Consider the following 23,244-nt stretch of genomic DNA (forward strand, 5'->3'; position numbering starts at 1 on the left):
TCTTGAAGTTATATCGCTTCTTCAATTTTATACATTGTGGGTATACTACTAAGACATATGATGGATCTATGTTGTGTATTGGGTACGGCTGAACTCACAAAAATGAGATTGGATTGCATTGACGTTTTATTGACCACAATTAAGAGAGGCGAGAGAGGCGGGAAGCTTACTGTCTTGTGTTAAGGACAGATGGCTGGACTCCTCCCATATAATCACAGCTTCACCATTTTCACTGTTTCCACTACTCGTAGGCAGGTATGGCTACGTTGCAGCTGTTCAGGAAGGTGGAAAGGAACACTCGCAGGTTTATGGGTAGATGTTAGACACAATCTGATAGTTCTACTTATAATAATTCTATATCATTGTTGAGTGCGATGGCAGTACCTGTTGTGATTAGTTCTGGCCTTGTGAATATAGCGCTGCTGTACTTTTCGTCAAGTCTTTCAACTACGAAGCCAATTTGCTGTTGGTTGCTATTCCTGTGGGTGGAGTGAACACAGAGCATCCCAAAGAAGGCCTCTTCTGGCAGTTTCAAATGCTTGTATGACCATTCTGTGTGTTCTATTGAAATGGGAAAGACTATGTACGGCACCTGAAGCGTTGCACAGTCATCTTAACTTTTTCTATATTTTTTATTAATCCAGTCTCGAAACTTTATAGGCTGACAGGGTATAAAATGGGACCTGGTATCGGTGATTTATTGGTAAAAATATCTTACTTTATGAACACTTCATGTAAAAAGTCAATAAGGTAGCATCACATTTTACTGAAAACTGTAATTAAACGTAAATTTTTATTTCATAGTTTTTTTTTCAGGCAATTTTCAGCAGTCGATATACGTTTCAAAAATTCGGGACACGGAACTGCATTAACTCGGTTTTACTAGTGCTACCGGTTTCGGTCGTAAGCCATCACCTGGTACGATATTCACTTAAAACATTTCATTTGTCATGATTATTGGAACACAAATCACTGGATATTTTAATCCACATGAAACACGTAATAAAAAGCTCATTCTTAGCATTTACATGTAAAGACAGAACGATTGCTGCAGTTGTAAATGCTAAAAATGAGATTTTTGTTACATGTTTCACTTGGATTAAAATGTTCAATGCTTTGTGTTTCAGTATTCATGACAAGTGAAATGTTTTAAATGATTTTCGTACCAGACGATGGCTAACATCCGAAATCGGCAGTGCTAATAAAATCTAGTTAATGCACTTCAGTGTGATGAGGTTTTTGTTTTATTTTATTTTGTAACACCATACATGGCTACATTTGAGTTATTCTACAGTCAGTGACATATTTCTTTTTGATAGAGTCGTTCATTCTTTGTGTAACTGTGCTGTAAAATGTTCAAATGATTCAAATGGCTCTGAGCACTATGGGACTTAACATCTTAGGTCATCAGTCCCCTAGAACTTAGAACTACTTAAACCTAACTAACCTAAGGACATCACACAACACCCAGCCATCACGAGGCAGAGAAAATCCCTGACCCCGCCGGGAATCCAACCCGGGAACCCGGGCGTGGGAAGCGAGAACGCTACCGCACGACCACGAGATGCGGGCTGTAAAATGTTGACATAGCAGTTCACGATACCAAGTTCTTAGTTTTGTAAGCTATGTCAATACCTCATATTTTCAGTACTTATGTTGACAGGCCAAAATATTATGACCACTGCGATGCTGGATGCCGCCTGTTAGCGTTGTGGGCGCGTGACGCGGTAACAAAAGTATGCAAGCGGAGCAGACACGGACGGTGGACGATCCTAGCGAAGACATGGACTGCAAATGGCAAAATCCATTGAGGTAAGCGACTTTGACAAAGGTCAGATACTTATTACGCAGAGCCTGTGAACGAGTATCTCGAAAACGGTGGAAGTTCACGTGCTACTGTCGTGAGCGTCTACGGAAAGTGGTAGAAGAACGGTGAAACAACCACTAGGCGCTAAGTGGTTGGATGTCCACGATTCTTCACGGAACGTGAGGTTCGGAGGCTTGTCCACCCTATGAAGTAGGATATACGGGTATCTGTCGTATCTCTGCCGAGAGATCACAATGCTGGTGCACAAACAAGTCGATCGGAGCACGCCGTTCATCGTACATTGTTGAAAATGGAGTTCCGCAGCAGACCACCATTACGTGTTTACATGTTGACCCGACGGCGTCGTCAGTTACGTGTGTAGTGGGCGGGGAACCATCGGGATTCGACCGTCGACCAATGGAAAAGGGTCTGCTCTTCGGGTGAGTCGCATTTTTTGCTATAGTAGCTCTATGGACGTCTCCACAAACGCCGTCATCATGTGAACGGAGGCTCGAAACGCTCAGCACGCCGCAGATGCAGGCTGGTGAGAGCAGTATTATGCTCTGGGAGACATTCTCCTGCGCTTGCACGGTGCCTGTGGTAGTGATCGAAGACACGCTGGCAGCTGTGAACCGCCTGCATCGCTTCATGCTTGATGACTTCCCCCGACTATGGTGTCGTGTCTCAGCGGTATAATTGTCCGTGTCCCGGGGCCAGAACCGTGTGGTTTGAGGCACAGTATAGTGAACTCACGTTGATATCTCGGCGACAGTCGCTTGATGTAAATCCTAGGGAACGCATCTCGGTCGCTATCGGACGCCATCACCGCGTACGCAAATCACCAGACCGCTCTATTCAAGTGTTCAAATGTGTGTGAATTCCTCAGGGACCACTGCTCATGTGATCGGTACAATAGACTCACACACTACTTAAAATAACTTATGCTAAGTACAACACACACACACACACACAGACACACACACACACACACACACACACACACACACACACACCCATGCCCGTGGTAGGACTCGAACCTCGGGCGGGAGCGACCGCGCAGTCCGTAAGATGCCGCATCAAACCGGGCGGCTAGCCCGTTCTTCACGCGAATTACGTAACCTGTGCGTAATGCCACATACCTCCACAAACGTACCAACAAAATGTCGGATCCCTGATACGCAGAATCAGTAATGTATTTCGATCCAAAGACGGACGTATAACCTATTATGCAGGTGTTCATAATGTTTTTACTCATCAATTTATCACGTCTGTGTGTTTCTATAAATGTTGAAATATCTGTTGTATGTAGTTTCATATTATTTATGGATCATATGTTGAAAACCATAGACTGGCTGAGTGAGATTAAGATATGTGAACACAAAATAAGCAGTCTTGCATATGCGGATGACTTAGTTGTGATGGCAGATTCGATTGAAAGTTTGCAAAGTAATATTTCAGAGCTAGATCAGAAATGTAAGAACTATGGTATGAAGATTAGCATCTCCAAACCGAAAGTAATGTCAGTGGGAAAGAAATATAAACGGATTCAGTGCCAAATAGGAGGAACAAAGTTAGAACAGGTGGACGGTTTCAAGTACTTAGGATGCATATTCTCACAGGATGGCAACATAGTGAAAGAACTGGAAGCGAGGTGTAGCAAAGCTAATGCAGTGAGCGCTCAGCTACGATCTACTCTCTTCTGCAAGAAGGAAGTCAGTATCCAGACTAAGTTATCTGTGCACCGTTCAATCTTTCGACCAACTTTGTTGTATGGGAGCGAAAGCTGGGTGGATTCAGGTTACCTTATCACCAAAGTTGAGGTTACGGATATGAAAGTAGCTAGGATGATTGCAGGTACTAGTAGATGGGAACAATGGCAGGAGGGTGTCCACAATGAGGAAATCAAAGAAAAACTGGGAATGAACTCTATAGATGTAGCAGTCAGGGCGAACAGGCTTAGATGGTGGGGTCATGTTACACGCATGGGAGAAGCAAGGTTACCCAAGAGACTCATGGATTCAGCAGTAGAGGGTAGGAGGAGTCGGGGCAGACCGAGGAGAAGGTACCTGGATTCGGTTAAGAATGATTTTGAAGTAATAGGTTTAACATCAGAAGAGGCACCAAAATTAGCACTGAATAGGGGATCATGGAGGAACTGTATAAGGGGGGCTATGCTCCAGACTGAACGCTGAAAGGCATAATCAGTCTTAAATGATGATGATGATGATGATGTAGTTTCATCTTTACTGTTCTAGCTTCTGTCTGTAGTGTAAATATTCCTCTCAATGTTAATACACATTTAAGAAATATTTGCAACTGTTTCTTCGAATAAGTCTTTTTTTCTTTCGGGCTACGATATGATATTGAGCTTAGGGATTTTTAAGGTGTGGTGTCAATCATTGGCTTACTTCCCCGTGTGGTGACGATCATTTTCCGCTCTCAAGTTACGTGAGCTTTCAGACCGCGGTGTGTGAGTGCCCCCCATACCGTGATGCTTCTGACCCGGCCATTTACACCACAGTTTTTCCTACAACGGGTTTCGTCTTTGCTGATTCACGCTAGTCGTCACCAGCAGCGGGTGTGTCAGCAGCATCAGCCAGGCTGTGCCCTCGTCTACAGCCTTCGTTTCCATGCAGTTTTGTACGCCGAAACCTCTTAGTCCTATACACTGCCAGTAATTGAATTACGAGGTAAGTCAACAATTACGCCTAAATTTCATAAAACACTTTATTTACCTCAAAAAGAGAGTTAGGTTTACACATTATTTTTCAATAGAGCCTCCCTTCTTTGAAATACACTTAGCCCAGCGGTCCACAAGCTTGTGTATTGCTGCCGAAAAGAAGGTTTTCGGTTCATTGCAAAGCCACTGATGCCCGCTTCTTGCACCTCTGAGTCTGGGGAAAATGGATGAGCTCAAAAAGCATATTTCAGCCGCCCAAACAAATTAAAGTGTGAAGTAGCTTGACCTGAAGAGTAAGGTGGCTGTTTCAGCATCTCAAAACACAGATTCTGTTTGGTTTCAGAGCTGAGGTGTGTCGTGTGAGAATAGGGGTTATCGTGCAACAGCAACAATTTCTGCGACAAAAGACTTGTTCTTTTGCTCCGAACTGCTGGTTTAAGTTTGTTAGTCAACTATGCAGAGTAACAGTCTTTGTTGATGGTTTCCTTCTTCTTCGTGTAATCTTCCAGCATAGGACCTTTTGCGTACCAAAACACCATTAGCATATCCTCTCCCGACGATGCCACAAACTCGAATTTTTTCTGCAGTAATGATTCGGGGTGCTAACCCTCCATACTCAGGTGTTTCGAGTCTGGCTTATAGTGATGAGCCCACATTTCATCACAGGTCACTATTCTTTCGAAAAATTGCTTGCCTCCTCTGTTACGGTCGAGCTCAATATCATATCGTTGCCTGAAAAAAAAAAAAAAACTTTTTCGAAGAAATAGTTACAAATATTTCTTAAATGTGTATTAATATTGAGAGAAATTTGTACACTACCGACACAAGCTAGAACAGCAAAAATGACACTACATGCAAGACACATTTCGATATTTAAAGACAAATGGCAAGACGTATGAGTTTGTCTTCGTCAGCGAGTTGTCGTAGCATCCATCGCCAACAAACTTAATGGGAGCCAAGTTCGTAATGGATAATGGTAAAGGCAGAACGATGACTGATATTCAACGCAGGCGCTACACCATCGATAGTAAGTCCCCTATTCGTCAAAACCGTCAGCTGAGCCTGCCACATTTTGTCGGCCATTGTGGACGTTGACGGGCGCACTGTTTCTTTTTCTTGCGCCACATTTGTGCGGCTCTTTTGGACTTAACTGCGGCAATGCATTGTCCCAGTACTGGTGCTAACAGTTTACGACGATTTTCAGACCCTGCACTCCTTTTGACCAAAGAAATCATATCACTGCCCTTTGTTCTTCCTTCCCGTAAACTGTTAGCGGAGCGGACATGTTTCCACTGCCACTGCCGTCTTACTTCTGTTGAGATGAAGGCCACGCGTGGCGCGCGTCGCCACAGTAGTACCAAGTGTAAGCACGCATTCGTGGAATGCAGTACGACTACTGCAAAAGTGTTTTTTTTTTTAAAAAGGAAACTCGGGATAATTTTTTACTTACTCTCGTAATTATAACAAGGAAAGGCAAGAAATGATTTGTCAGGGATGGGTCATCGCTACCAGGTGCACAGAAAATATGATGACTATACGAACTGCGCGAATTCCGAACGGAGTAAGCCCCAAGACTGTTTAAAAATTGCAAGTGGAAGAATCACAACTGAGTAGCGACACTCTAGACCACTTGACGAGGCAGATGTGCAGATTAAGAAACGAATGAATAACTGCAGGAAAGGAGTCCACGAAGAATATAAAGTCCCTATTTTCTACATACTTAAAGAACAATTTCAAAATCTTGAATATAATGCCTTAGATTTAGTCTCAAATGTCAGATATTGAGAACACCGCGACTGCATTGCGTAAAGCGAGAACGGAAGCTATTGAGACGATCCAGAACCCTGGCACTAGTTCGGAGGTTCAACTGACGAAAGACATTTAGAAATTAATAGATGGTAAGAGTTCTTTTTTAAACTATTTTTTTCAGTGAGACTGTTCCTGGCAAATCAATCCTGGTATTCCGTTGTGGAGAAGCTGAGACAGTTCTGTGTGAATGTGGAACTGTTCTTATGGTCGGGACATTTGACAGTTGTTCGAAATAACTTAAATAGTTATACACCATAGACATTAACATCGGAAGCACTTAAGAAATGAAGTATTTCCTGTTTTATTTGGTTTGCTACCATGCAAAAGTCAAAGTACATGAGAGGGTATGCTGAAAAGTAAGGCCTCCGAATTTTTATGTAAAAATTCATAAAGCTTTTTAAATAAAACTAACCTTATTAAAATTATACGATTTTATTCTTCATGTTTACATATTTATTTCTCGAGATAGTCGCCCTGGCGTACACATTTGTCCTAATGAGAGACAAGTTTTTTCACACCATCACAGGACAATGTCTGACTTTGTTGACGAAGCTGCAACCTCACTCCGCTTGCACCGCTTCATCGTTATCAAAGTGAAGTCCTTCAAGGCATTCTTTAAATTTGGGAACAAATGAAAACCGGATGTGGACGAACTCTTCGAATTTGAAACACTATTACCGCACGCTGTTTGTCACGCATCGAAATAGTTACGTTAACATTGCCATATCACACGCTACAATTCGGAGCCCTCTAACGGTGGAGGGCTGCGAATATGAAGACGTGAAAAATAAAGATGTACGATGTTAACAGCGTTTGTTTTGCTTAAAAAGCTTTCATATAAAAAATTCGAAGGCACTGCTTTTCTGTAAACATTCGTATGATACATCTTTTTCTGTATTGCAGAATGAGGTACCTGAGAGGTCACCGAAAAGAGTAGTGCTAGCCTTTCAAATGGCTACAATTAAAGCCATAAAAACAGTGGTCACCGAAACATTTGCAATTTTCGCTTCAACCAGTGTCTGCGGAAGAATGTACAAGAACTGCGATTAACGGAGGAATACAGGGATAGAGAAAAAAATTCGACTGCTTGCCACAAGTGTGCCGCAGTGGCACGCAATCCACAAAACATTGTTAATGAAGCGTGCACGGAGGAAATACCCAGGGGAAAACAGGTCGTGAAATTCGCATAATATATACTCAATCAATGGCTGGAAAATCCTTGAATACCGACTGACATGTGGCTTGTCTTACACTAGTGCCACCGGACTACGAATACTGTCGAAGTTCGGCATAGGAAACTAAACTCCTCCATAACTCAAAAAACATCTGAATGTATATTTCTAACACACAAGCCGAAGAAAGCAGAAGTGAATGCTATATTTGACATTAAAAGAGGTTCTACCGGCTTACCTCTGCAAAAAACAACTTGACAGAAGATTAAAAGGTATTAAAAGAAGATATAACGAGTCTGTAGGATTTAAGATGTTTAAAATCTCTGGCGTCATTGCAAAAAGCTGAGTGAGAGATCAAAATTCATAAAATAAGACAAGAAGTTTATTAATTTACTGTAGTAATGTTTTAGAAACAGAAAAGGTAAATATAAAAAATAAAACATTGTAAAAAGAAAAATTAAAAAGCCTTTAAATATGCCTACGTACTGTATGTACAGGCAATCCTAAACTTATATCAAATGTGAAGCGATATTATTACAAAGCGGTCGACAGTGGCTGCCTCACTGTTTGTGGCTTCCTTTGACGGCCGGATGAGATATTTAAAGTCGGAAACAACACGCTGACGTCACGGGTTGGAAAGCCCACTGTCGGAAGGCCCACCACACCCTGTGACGTCATTTCCATTGTGATTAGTCTTCCGCGTGCGTAAAGAGCTGCCGTCGACTAAGAAGAAAAAGATGTTGCAAGGGAATTCTTTTCCAGAAAAAGTCATGAACGCTGGAAGCCGCTGGCGGTGCGAGAAGCAACCAAATTTTATAATCTTCTTCCAGAGCTCGCAACAGGATTATTAAGTTTCCCCTATCGATATCTTTCGTCCATCCAAATTCCTCTCTCCATTACCCATTACGTCTCAATATGTTAAACATTTCCCTCAATAGCGTAACTGAAATTTTCTTTAACTTTACTAGTCGAACACCTATCTTCATCCTATCAAGAAATGAACGTTTCATAGTTCTTTCTCTCTGACGTCTGCGCGAATGTACATTCACATAACACACAAATCACTTGTCTCTTAGAATCAGTCTTCCGTCGCAAGCACTTTGCGCCGTTAATTTCATTTTCAGTTGATTTTTACTTCCATTAATTGTCATTTCATGTTCTCCACAGCTGATGTTAAGTTATTTTGAGATAACTACCTTTTCTTCTCAGTAATAGCATGTCATCAACAAATACTATGTATTTAATGATCTTTCCTTCTACTTTCACACCATCCGTTCTTGGAAGCAGTTTTTAACTATCTCATATTAACAAATATTAAACAGAGAAAGAGAGTAAGTATAGCTTTCTTTACGCTATTTTGTCGAAAGTCGACATGTTAAGAAACGTGGCTGTTGTACTTAAGGTTTATAATTTATATAAAAAACAGCTACCAGCCACATGTATGGTTTAAAAAGGTTTATTATCTTCAGACATCTGAAAATAATAAACCTTTTTAAACCATACATGTGGCTGGTAGCTGTTTTTTATATAAATTATAAACCTTATAGCTTTATTTTTTTTATCTAAGTACTGCAAAATGCTATTCTAGGCAGACTGTTCAGTCATTCCTACTGTATGATCAGCACAGCTCAGCCTTCTCTTCTTTAAAACTTCGACGATATTACCGTGCACGTACAGCACTCATAGTTCTTTAATTCTTATTCTTCTTTCCATATTTTCAAAAAAAATCGACGTCCAAAAGTTTTTCTTAATGTTTTCCTTTCGAATATCAACAGTTTTAAATAATTCTTCATGTATTGTACCCGTACAGTATATGAATGATACAACTTAAATTTTTTCTTTTCCTTTCCTCTCTTTTCCTCAAGACATTGGTACAACTAAAAAGTGCTTTGTTCACTGCTCCTAGACGGACATCTATTTCGGTACCCGATCTGTTATTGGTTAGCGAAAAGAGTCCCTCAGTACTTGAAGCGGTTAACTGACTTGAAAGTAAATTTATCTACAAAGGTGCCTCATCTAGGATTTTCTTACTTATGACCATACATTCCGTCCTCATACATAATACTGATTTCTCGGCAATTTTGTAATAATTTTGCCTCGTTCTGAATTATTCTGATTTGAAATTACTTATTAATGCTACGTCAGATGCGTGGGCCAGTCTAGTAACGCTCCCCGCCTGCAGTTGGATCTCTTGTGGATCAGTTTTAGAAAATTCTCTGTCGATCTTCTTTAAGAAAAGGTTAAATAGAAAGGGTAAAATAGCGTCCCGCTCGTCTCAGTCTAGTGTACAGCTTAAAATTTACACCTACTCCTACAAATCTCTTACACGACATGAAGTTATCTGCTACGCAAATTTAACTAAATTGATTAACTTTGAGGGTGTTTCAGATTCCCTCATTATGTCCTGAAGTGTCTGTCGGTGTATACCATCACAGGCCTTCTTGAGCTCTAAAACTGCATGTGGATATCTACACTGAATTCCCATGACTTTTCAGTTTCATTGTCTTAGAGAGAATAAATGATCTATTTCTGCAGAAACTGCATTTTTACTCCGCAGTTAGTTCTTCAGTTACAGGGATCAGCCTGTTTAATAGGCAAAAGAATAAGTTTTTGTGAGTGAAAAATGAAATGAAATAGGCGTATGGCATCTCTGGCCGGGAAGTTCGGCCACCAAGTGCAAGTCTTATTTCAGTCGACGCCACATTGGGCGGATCGCGCGCCAGTGATGGAGATGAAATGATGATGAGGTCAACCCAACACCGAGTCCCCGAGCGGAGAAAACCTTGCTGGGAATCGAACCCGGGCCCGTTTGCATGGGAGGCGAGCACGTTACCACCCAGCTAAGGAGGCGGACTTTGTGACATCCAGCAAAGTAGTTCCTCGGTGGTCATCGCACACAAGGGCTTCATTCATCTTAAAAATGCGCCGTACAATTGCGGTTTTCAAACCTGTAGGCATACATTCTCTCCTCCAAATTGTTTCTGTTGAAGACCACAGCTCTAATTCCAGTTGTGGGCTGCCATTTTTGAACAGCTCAGCTTATGTCTGGTCTTCGCCGCAAGCCTTGTTATTCTTCAAATTTCTTATTGCTTTCTGTAATTCGTTTACTGGTGGCGTAGTGACTTTTACATAAACTGTGTCAAGTTCTTCGCATTTAAAGTTTGACTGTGGATCGCTGCGGTTGTCACAGTGAAAATTGTGTCTTCTATGTTTCTGATATGCCACTCTGACTGATTAGTATTTTCCCAAGGCGATTCTTTATAAACTGTTATCTTTTAGAGAATTTACCAAAATACTTTTCTTTGTATTTCGAAACACCTGCCTCATCGCCTTGTGACGCTCGAAACAATTCTACATTTACGTTAGCATGTTGTTGTGGTATTCTTTTCCTCTGTTTTAGGGCTTATTGTGTTTCCTTGTGGATTTTGTGGTATCTTGCCTTAAGCGAATTCGTGATTTCTTCGCATTTCTTCTCTCCGGCACATTTCTTGGCACCTTGTGGTCTACATCTACATCTGCATGATTACTCTGCAATTCACAGCTAAGTGACTGGCTGAGGGTTCATTGAACCACCTTCAAGCTAATTCTCTGCTGTTCCACTCTAGAAACACGCGCGGGGAAAAACGCACACTTAAATATTTCTGTGGGACCTCTGATTTCTTCTATTTTATTATGATGATTATTAATCCCTATGTTGGTGGACGCCAACAAAATACACTCCTGGAAATGGAAAAAAGAACACATTGACACCGGTGTGTCAGACCCACCATACTTGCTCCGGACACTGCGAGAGGGCTGTACAAGCAATGATCACACGCACGACACAGCGGACACACCAGGAACCACGGTGTTGGCCGTCGAATGGCGCTAGCTGCGCAGCTTTTGTGCACCGCCGCCGTCAGTGTCAGCCAGTTTGCCGTGGCATACGGAGCTCCATCGCTGTCTTTAACATTGGTAGCATGCCGCGACAGCGTGGACGTGAACCGTATGTGCAGTTGACGGACTTTGAGCGAGGCCGGGTGGACGTACCGCCGAATTGCTCAACACGTGGGGCGTGAGGTCTCCACAGTACATCGATGTTGTCGCCAGTGGTCGGCGGAAGGTGCACGTGCCCGTCGACCTGGGACCGGACCGCAGCGACGCACGGATGCACGCCAAGACCGTACGATCCTACGCAGTGCCGTAGGGGACCGCACCGCCACTTCCCAGCTAATTAGGGACACTGTTGCTCCTGGGGTATCGGCGAGGACCATTCGCAACCGTCTCCATGAAGCTGGGCTACGGTCCCGCACACCGTTAGGCCGTCTTCCGCTCACGACCCAACATCGTGCAGCCCGCCTCCAGTGGTGTCGCGACAGGCGTGAATGGAGGGACGAATGGAGACGTGTCGTCTTCAGCGATGAGAGTCGCTTCTGCCTTGGTGCCAATGATGGTCGTATGCGTGTTTGGCGCCGTGCAGGTGAGCGCCACAATCAGGACTGCATACGACCGAGGCACACAGGGCCAACACCCGCCATCATGGTGTGGGGAGCGATCTCCTACACTGGCCGTACACCACTGGTGATCGTCGAGGGGACACTGAATAGTGCACGGTACATCCAAACCGTCATCGAACCCATCGTTCTACCATTCCTAGACCGGCAAGGGAACTTGCTGTTCCAACAGGACAATGCACGTCCGCATGTATCCCGTGCCACCCAACGTGCTCTACAAGGTGTAAGTCAACTACCCTGGCCAGCAAGATCTCCGGATCTGTCCCCCATTGAGCATGTTTGGGACTGGATGAAGCGTCGTCTCACGCGGTCTGCACGTCCAGCACGAACGGTGGTCCAACTGAGGCGCCAGGTGGAAATGGCATGGCAAGCCGTTCCACAGGACTACCTCCAGCATCTCTACGATCGTCTCCATGGGAGAATAGCAGCCTGCATTGCTGCGAAAGGTCGATATACACTGTACTAGTGCCGACATTGTGCATGCTCTGTTGCCTGTGTCTATGTGCCTGTGGTTCTGTCAGTGTGATCATGTGATGTATCTGGCGCCAGGAATGTGTCAATAAAGTTTCCCCTTCCTGGGACAATGAATTCACGGTGTTCTTATTTCAATTTCCAGGAGTGTATTTTCACAGTGTGAGGAGAAAGTTGGTGATAGAAATTTCACAAGAAGATTCTGCTACAACGAGAAACGCTTTTTCTTAAAATGATACCACCCCAACTCACGTATCGTATCCATGGCGCTCTCTTCCTTATCTCGCGACAGTGCAAGACGAGATGCACTTCTTTGAACTTGTTCGTGTCCTCCGTCGATCCTGCCTGATGCGGATTCCACACCGCACGGCAGAACTCCAGAAGAGGATTGACAAGCGTAGTGCCAGCAGTCTCTTTAGTAGTCCTGTTGCATTTTCTTGGTGTTCTGCTTTTGATTTGCTTTACCCACAATGTTATTTATGTTATCGTTCCCAATTAAGTTATTCGTAATTGCAATTCCAAAGTATTTAGTTGAATTTACAGTCTTTAGATTTCTGTGATTTACTGTGTACCCGAAATTTAGCGGATTCCTTTTGGTAGTCATGTGAATGACTTTCCTTGGCATTATTTAGAGTCAATTGCCACTTTTCGCACTATACAGATACTTTGTCTAAATCATTTTGCAATTTGCTTTGATCGTCTGATGACTTTATGTGACGGTAGATGACTGCATCAACTGCTAACAGTCTAAGAGTGCTATTCAAGTTATCTCCTAAATCAGGAGCAGTCGAGGGCCTCTAACACTTCCTTGGGAAACGCCATATATTACTTCTGTTTTACTCGATGACATTCCGTCAGCTACTACAAAGTGTGACCTCTCAGACAGAAAATCACGAATCTAATCGTACAACTGAGACGATAGTCCATAGACACGTAATTTGATTAGAAGTCGATTGTGAGATACAGAGACAAAAGCCTTCTGGAAATTAAAAAAATATGGAATCAGTTTGACATCCCCCGTCAACAGCACTTATTACGTCATGAGAATAAAGAGCTAGCTGTGTTTCACAAGAACGATAACTTCTGAATCCGAATTGGCTATTTGTCAGTAAATCGTTCTCTTCGAGATAACTCATAAGTTTAAACATGGTACATGATCCACAACCCTACAGAAAATCGATGTCAGCGATATGGGTCCGTAATTTAGCGGATTACTCGTATTTCCTTTCTTGGGTATTGGTGTGACTTTTGCAACTTTCCAGCCTCTAGGTACAGATCTTTCAATATGCGATCGGTTGCATATGATTACTATATATGGTGCTATTGTATCAGCATACTCTGAGAGGAACCTGACTGGCAGACGATCAGGAAAGGAGGCTTTGCCTTTATTAAGTCGTTTAAGTTGCTGTACTACACCGACGATGTCTACTGAGTCACCTTTGTTGACAGTTGTTATTGGTTCGAATACGATATTATTTACTTCGTTTTATTTGGTGAAGGAATTCCGGAAAGCGGTATTTAGTAGCTCTGCTTTAGTGGGTTGTCATGAATATCATCATTATTGTTACCTTGCAGTGACGGTATTGACTGTATCTTTCCGCTCATGTACTATACGTACGACCAGGGTCTCTTTGAATCTTCTGCCAAATTTCGAGACAGAGTTTCTTCGTGGAGAGTACTGAAAGCATCTAGCACTGAAGTTCGTTCTACATTTAGAGCTTCTGTGTAACTTCGCCAATCCTCAGGGTTTCACTTTCTTTGAAATTTTGCGTGAGTGTTTCGTTGATTCTGCAACAGTGTATTGACCTGTTTAGTGTACTATGGAGTATCACTACTCTCTCTTATTAATTTATTTGGTATATGTCTCTCGACAGCTGTCGACACTATTTCTTTGAATTTAAACCATATTTGATCTACATGCTAAGATTAGAATTAGTTGAGACTATTTCCTAGGACGGCCTCAAGCAAAACAAAATTCTGGTAGGTCGTTTTCTTTTTCCTACAACTCTGAAAGTTACCTCTTGAATACTGTTCTTGTTTTTGCCTATAGGCAAGTCTAGCTTTTGTTCAGTTATTTCCTATTTCGTTTCTAAAGGTATTTTAGTATTATTTTCCGCCAGATTTTCTATGTAGTACCCAATAATTTCCTTTTTATTTATATTTATTAGGGGCAGTCATATGAAATCAAGATACGTTGAAAAAAATAAATAAAATGCTTATTATGTCATAATTAATCACAATAACTGTTAATGAATTTATTCCACGGTGAGACAGGAGGATCAATGCATTCATGGAAAAATATTTGCGTTTGCCTACGGAACAATGTTTGTACCCAGGCGTGCAGCTCTCCGGCCGAAGAAAATGGACGGCCGCGAGTGTCTTCCTTAAGGACTGCAGAAATGTGGAAATCGCATGGAACAGAGATCGCCACAAATAACGCACAGCGATACGTGTACACTTGGCGAAAACTGAAGCACGAAATCAAGTCCAGACGGGCGGGTGGACGGACGGAATCATTCTGTTGCAGGATAATGCTCTCCCACATGTTGCCATGGCTCGACTTTTCTGTAGAAGTTTCACTGGAAGCCCTTACACGTCACTCATACAGTCCCGATACCTACTCACGCGATTTACGTGTTTTTGGATTCCTGAAGAAAGGCGTTCGCCGCCGACGATTTGCTCTGGACGAAAGGTTGCGCGCTTGGGCACAACAATGGTTCGGTAGGCAACCGCAAACATTTTCCTGTGACGGCGCCGGCCGTCTCGTCTAACAATGGGATAAATGTATTAATAGTTATGGGAGTTACTCTGGAAACAACGAACAATTTACTAACATTTTCCCATCTGCCTCGTTTTCATTTGACTACACCTTATAGTTTCCCTTTTAAGGTTTCTAGCTCATTTTCGGTATTCAAGAAAATTGATGTAAGCTCTTTTTTTATTCGATGTGCCATACTTCATAACTGCGCACTGAATATTCCTCAAACAGTGGTTTTCGATAGTCGATGTGTCACGCCATAGAGGTCCTCAGTATAAACTACGTGATCTTTCGTTGCTAGTAACAGTGTTGTTGCTGTAGCATTCTAAGAGATGTTAATGGGTTGGGTATTGGTCATTCTACTGAGGGGTTTGCAAATGGCTCGCAGAACATTAAGATAAAGATACAAAGGACGTTGAATTTTGGAAATGTGATTTGCTAAAGATTAATTTGAGAAGTAATGATTCCCAGGTACTTTTGTTGCTGCGCTCTTGCTTGCGCTTAATTTATGATGTGTCTGCAAAAATAATTTTTTTGGTAGGATATATCTTCATTGGTTTGGCTTAGTGTTATTGTTGAGACGTGATAAAGTATTCAGCTCTCAGCGTTTGCACTCAGAAGGTATAGATTTACCACTCCTTTACCATTTCATTACCTAATTAATTTGTCAAAATAGTTATACGTTTTAGTAAGAAGTAATTTTTGTAAAAGTGATTGCAGTAGCTGAAGAATGAATTTCATTATTCACAATGTATAGTAGCGACAATAAGTATTTTACAAACACATACTCGTATTTGGAGCTAGGGTGTGCGTAGTACGTTTCTCTGCCTAGCCAGCTCGTCTCTGTGCCCCAGAGATGTGAAAACCACTGTTTTGATCGATTTATCAATCGATTTTTCTTTCGTTCAGTCGGTTGTTTCAGTCGAATGAAACAACCGAATGAAACTAGTCTTTGCAGCCATGGCAGCTATAAGAATGTTTTCACTCACTCGCCGGGTTTGACTGGTTTTACTCAATGCGAGGCAACCGACTGAAACAAGTCTCCGTCCGCTGCGGCCTTCGTGTGAATGTTTCCACTCTATCATCAGGTTTGAGTGGTTTCATTCGATGTGAGACAACCGACATGTACAACTGTCTGCCGGTTGCAAACGTTATACGAATTTTTTCACTCAGTGGCCGCATTTGAGTTATTTTGTTCACATACTTTTCCAGCCTTTTCGGTTATAGATGAACCAACACTAGGATTGAAAACATAAAACGTGCATTTTTAAAAATAGTGTTTTCAAAATAAAAATATTTATTTACTTACATACGAATTTTCGTATATGTGGTGTTAAGTATCAACTTTGATTGGTTTTAAAAGTTTAATGTCTGCCACTGCACTGTAAATTTGTGCATATATAAATGAACAGTCACTTTTCAACACGTTTCTATTAGGTCGGAATCTTGTCTGCTTGTTCAGCGCAAATTTTACATCTGATTTTAAGATAACTTCCAGAAAAGCTAGGCAACAGAAAATTTCAACATAGCTCAGAACTGGATGACATACAACATTAACTCTCTTTCAAGTCCTGTGCGTGGCGGTCTAGAGTACTTTGTTTTTCGGTCTGTCTGCCGGTACGGTAAAAATTTTGCAGCCGATTTTAAATTAACTTCGTGATAACTTAAAAATGGAAACTTTCAATTTAGCTCAGAAATGGTTGATAACTCAATATTAACTCGCTTCCTTTTCTCTTGTAGAGCACTATTTTTGTGGCAGCATGCCTACCCAGTGATACAACAGCTTAATTAGTTAGGCGCTAATGGAACCTGGAACAACTTAATCCACAATTATATATGAATCAGTTTTAAGCAATGAAAAGAAAAATTACTCCACTCAGTACATAATTAAGTGAACATGTATAGTGCTTATTTCAACTTCAGCATACCGCCTGAGACATGTCTTCACTTACCCCTGGGGGTTGGACTACCTTTTGGCAGCATAATGTAGCACAGCTTTAGTTCATTTACTGAAAGTACTGATTTCATTCAAAAGAATGAATGAGTATTCCAGCCGACTGAATCGATTGTTTTCATACGGTTGCTCCCACAAACCAGTTTCATTCAAAAGAATGAATGAAAAATTCAGGCAGTACATAAAACTACAGCCGAATGAGTCGATTGTTTTCCAACAACCGAATGAGTCGATTGTTTTCATTCGGTTGTTCCCTTCACTGCTGTGCAGCGACACGCGTCCATCTGCATTCAGGGCAGTGGCGGAAATTACAACACTGCATTTTGACACTGTGCTTTATTATCGGGACACAAATGCCCTACAGCGAGGCAAAGTTCAGATAGATGTTGCTCGGGATTCTGGTTTGTCCAGACAAATTGAGTGTTTAGAATAAGAAGAAATGATTAACAGGGGCCATAGACAATAAACAAAGACACACACCAAACGAAGAACCTTGTAAGGAGGATATCAAAGGGCAACGTAAGGAAGACTACTGTTGACATGAAGAGAGAGCTGCGTAAATTCCGCAACGTGGAAATACAGAACAGTGCCGCAAAACGGATTCTCGGAGAGTCTAACCTTCATAGACCGCGCCCAAGCGAAAAGCCATTAATATCGGCAAAGAATGGGAAACCTGACTTCAGTTTGCCAGAGCACGTAAGGACTGGATAAGTCAACAGTGATGGCGTGTGCTCTGAAGTGATCAAAATAAGTTTAATTTGTTTTCTTCCGATGGGATTCGGTACGTTAGAAGGCCGGTCAGTACCAAGTACCCAAGCAGCATGGTATTGCGAACTTCGTGGTGCGGGGACGCTTCTCCCGTTCAGATTTCGGCCCTCTGGTGCCTTTTGAAGGCATTATCGATTGTTGCAAATATTGAGAAATCTTGAAAACCCAAGTGTTGCCCCATAAAAAAGATTAACTGCGACTAAACTGGGAATTTCAGCACGCAATGATCCTAAACACACCTCTACTCATATCACGAACTTTTTGAGAAGGATGTGAGTAAGAATGCTTAAGTGGCCTAGCCAGAGCCCATATCCCATTCCCATTGAACACCTGTGGTCGGAACTCGATCGAAGGACGAAAATTCTCCAGCCGTGACCAACTATTACAATCTTTGGTTAAAGTATGGCAGAAAATCCCCCCCCCCCCCCGCATCTTTTGGCTCCCTCTTTGAGTCCACTCCATCACGCTGTGCGGCTGTAATTGAGGCGAAAGGATATACAACTACGTAATAATGACAATTCGAGTTCCACAAGTCTTTCAAGCTGTAACATGACTCTGAAAGAAGTAATTTTGTAGCACTGTGATATTACCAGTTACGGAACATATTGTTCCTTGTTTTGTGATAGTAGCACAATTAGCGCTATTAATCGAGTGGCACAACATTTATAAAGATTCTCCTTTGAATAATTTATTTTTCTTATAAAAATATGTTTGTCCAAATACGTGTTCGCTAATGTAGCTCTTTGAGAAAGGTTATTCTTCTTTCATTCATTCAGTAAACTTTCATTCATTCTAGCACCGCCTCCTCACAAAATTTTATTTTTCTAGTTATATGTTTCAAGGCATTGCACTGAGTGGAACACAATTGCTTAAAAAAGTAAGCAAGATCTGTTTAGAAGAGGTTGCAAGTCCTTGCGTTGGAGTGCGCGACGCTTATCCTTTTATTTAGCTAATCAGCTACTGTGCTACATATTTATGTTCATCGCTTCGAGCAGAACTGCATTTCCGTTGCCAGAGGTAAACCAGGAAAATTTGTTAGGGCCACTTACATTACAGTAAAGACAATAAGATAATTCATAGTTAGGTGTTGTAAAGTTCATTTCAGATATAATCTCTGATGCAAACGGTTTCATTCTCACTGTGCTGCATCACATTTTCATGTGTACCATGCAGAGTTTGGAAATTCATTTGGTCAGTTTGCGTTGGCAAAATTACTGGGTATTTCACAGAAATATGACTATAAGCATCTGCATATGTGCATATGCTATCCCATCATTTCGTCTCACCACTGTAGTTCACAATCAATAAAAATACGATATCGCAGCGCCTGTGTTATTCTGAATTACGAAGCAAAGTTCCTTTGGACACGCTGTCCGTGCACGGATAGCCAAATCAAATGAAATGGGCGTACAGTAACGTTGGCCGGGAGGGCCTTATTCGGGGAAGTTTGGCCGCCAAGTGCAAGTCTTTATTTCATTCGTCGCCACATTTGGCGACCTGCGCGCCCGCGATGAGGATGAAATGATGATGAGGGCAACACAACACCCAGTCCCCGATCGGATAAAATCTCCAAGCCGGCCGGGAATCGAACCTGGGCCCGCTTTCACGGGAGGCGAGCACGTTAATCCCGCAGCTAAGTAGGCGGACACGGATAGCCAAATGATCAGTCGACCGCACGCGATATTGGATGTACCAGTACAGGCTGTAGACGAGTGGTTGGCGACATAGGGGATCTTGGTTGTGGTCGTGAGTTGTGTGCGTATAGCCAGCTGGTTTGGTGATCACTCGTGGTGAGCGGGTAATCCGTGTTCGAGTCCCGGTCCCTACAAATTTTCATTGTCGTCATTCCATTGTACAGCTGATGACGTCCATATTCGCAATTGAAAATATGTACAAATAAAAACTGTTACTGTTTGAGCTTTATTTTCATTTTTGATACTGTTAATATAAATAGTCTGTGTCTCAGTCCTCTCCCCTAAAACTTCTGACATCGTTAACACTGTTCTGAAATCTTTCTGTATAGTTACATAGTCAATCTGATTCACTACTTCTTCAGATATCGGTAAGCCACAGCGCAATCTGGCAACGTTCGTTCGTCCTCGAAGCTTCCACACATGGATACCACTATCGTGGTGCTACAGAGACCATATGGTGCCACGGCTGCCTCCAGTATAGTATTTGGTTTGGGAGCACCACCGGCTCTGCGCCTGTATCAAGGGGACCCGCAGTAATGCTAGCCGTACTGACAGACACTCCATGATTCTGCAGACCTCGTCGCACTCTACGTATGGCTACATTTTTTTTATTTTTTTATTTTTTATTTTATTTATTTATTTAGTTTTTTTTTCACATAAATTCATTTCCGCAAAGTGCTTGATTGGTTCTACGATCCTGTACGGGCATGCAAGTAATATAAGTTTTGGGACAAACAGAATAGTTTTCTATTTACTTTGATAAATAGCAGATAAACAATTAAACGTATTATGTTTGTTATTCAAACAGTGTGTATTGACAGAGCAATAAACTGAACATTTTACTGCATTTAATGACTCACAAAACACATGTGATTCCGTATTTACTTGAAATGACATAGATTTGTCTTCGCAAAAGTTTTGGGACAAAGTGCAGAAATAATCCGAAAACTAGGAAATAATGAGGAATCAGTATTTTGTACTTCTACCGCGACGTTGTAATACTTGTGTCAGCCGTTTTGGCAGCCTTTGTACAAGCTTCTGTAAGTACGAAATACTTAGATTTTTCCCATTCTTCTTGCAGCCGTCTCCTGACGTCTTGTCTGGACTGGCTGAAATGGCTCTGAGCACTGTGGGACGTAACATCTGAGGTCTTCAGTCCCCTAGAACTTAGAACTGCCTAAACCTAACTAACCTAAGGACATCACACACATCATTGCCTGAGGCAGAATTCGAAACAGCGACCCTAGCCTTGTTTGGACTGTATGGAGACTTTTCGAACATTTCTTTCAAACGCTGCCCATAAATTCTGTATGGGGTTAATGTCCGGATTTTGTGGAGGGGTGATTTACAACTTTTGCACAGCTGTACAGGAGCCACAACCGTACAATATAGGCGGTATATTTGGGTTCGTTGTCCTGACAAAATTTGAAACAGTCTCCATTTCCCATATTTTCTGCGTTCTTCTTCAAATTGTTCCTTACAATCTGCAGGTATACGTTTTAGCCATTGTTTCGTCAATGAAGACCTGCTCACCCATTCCATGGACAGCCATACAACACCAAACCATAACATGGCCCCTGCCATGTTTCACTGTAGCTTGCACAATTTTTCTTCCTGCCCTTTGTTGGGCTGCCCCCAGACCGTTATTCGTCCATCCGGTCCTGATATGTTACACTTTGATTCGTTCGAAAAAATTACTTGATTCCACGACTCCATGTTCTTGTTCATGTGTTCCCTTGCGAATAGCAGCCTCTCCTTCCTATTGGCAGGACTGATGTAACGCATCCTTCTTTCTATTCGCCCATGGTAATTTTCTCTGTACAGTACTCGTCTGATTCTGTAGGTCTGGCCTTGTTCCCAAACTCTTCCTCAGCCTCCATGACAATTCCTGTAGCTGTGATTCGTGTATCTTTTTTGATCTTTTGCACTATTGCCCTCTCTTCTCTCTCCACAAATATCCTCGGACGGGCTGTCTGTGGCAGATTTTCTATTTTGTCTTAACATTCATGTCGACGAACGACGTTCCCTACAGTACTTTTCTTTACATCCAGTAACGTTGATATTTCTCGGAATGTTCTTCCATTTTCGTGGTGGAATGTTACCAACAGCTTCTGTTCATCAGTACTCTTTTTACGTCTCCGTACCATTGTATACAAACACACTTGTGTTTCCTTTCAGCTCTCGACAGGTAATGACTGACATTGCAAGAAGTAACGAATAACAGAGATATGCACACTGACACTGTTGCCAACATTTGTCCCAAAACTTTTTAAGTGCAGAGTTTCGTATCTCGCAGTAAGAAATCGATATTGTTCTGTTGCAAACAAGCAAACATATATTGTTGCACTTTCCATCATCCATAATTATATGTGCAATTTGCACACGTACATCTGTACTGCGTAGTAACCGTTATGAATTCTTTCATGCCCAGAAATACTGTATACACTGTCCCAAAACTTATGAGAGGCATTGTAGCTGTCATCTCAGGTGCTAGTCGCGTGGGTGGGGCCTTTGAGACCTGCGCCAATTCGTAGACAGCATAACAAGTGTTGACAGGTTTTTGTAATGCCATTAACTTGTAAAGAGCTTCCCTCCTCGTGCTTTTGTCGGAAGGACTGACTCAGCATACAGAAAAGGACTCACTCAGCATACACACAGGCGAAAAAAAATTGTAACGCCCAAAAATAATTAAAGTAGAATAAAATTTAGGGATTACTTCTGTCTTGGTAACTTATTTAAACGATTAACAGTGCAATATCACAGGTTAATGGAAGCGCGAGATGAGCCTTTGCAAATGTGAAATGCTGGTACGTTCATAACCGCTGTAATGAATACGAACAAGCAAACGTCCATGCGTTGTGCTGTACACGTGCCGGATGTCAGTATATGGGATGGAGTTCCATGCCTGTTTCACTTGCTCGGAAAATACAGGGGCGGTTAATGCTGGTCGCGGATGACGCTGCGTTCTCGTCCGATGATATCCCATATGCACTCGATTGGGGACAGATCTGGTGGTCGAACAGGCCAAGGCAACATGTCGACACTCTGTAGAGCATACTGGGCTACAAAAGCGATACAAGGGCGATCGTTAGCATGCTGGAAAAGGCCTGCCAAAACGATGTTCATAAATGGCAGCACGACAGGCTGAATCACCAGATTGACGTACACATTTGCAGCCAGGACGTGCGGGATAGCAACTACAGTGCTCCTGCTGTCTAACGAAATCGCACCCCACACGATAAATCCACGTGTAGATCCAGCGTGTCTACAACACAGGCAGGTTGGTTGCCGGTCCTCAGCCGGCCTCCTTCTAACCAACACACGACCATCACTGGCACACAGTCAGAACCAGCTTTTATCATAAATCACGACAGACCTCCATCCGACGTTCCAATGAACTCTCGCTTAAGGGGCTCCGGAACGACCTATACTTGCAATGTTAAAATAACGCTTATTAATTACATCTTTCCTCAAAAAGTATTTGAGTTAGGAAGTTGAACTTTTTACAGATTATTTATTGGAATATTGGCTACAACTTAACACAGGGATTTTACAAAATTTTAGTTCACTTATTAAAGATGATTTTTTTTTCAATTGTAATGAAAATTCACAACATTTTTTTTGCAATTTTTTATTTA

This window comes from Schistocerca cancellata, chromosome 2 (assembly GCF_023864275.1).
Source record: "Schistocerca cancellata isolate TAMUIC-IGC-003103 chromosome 2, iqSchCanc2.1, whole genome shotgun sequence".
NCBI lineage: Eukaryota > Metazoa > Arthropoda > Insecta > Orthoptera > Acrididae > Schistocerca > Schistocerca cancellata.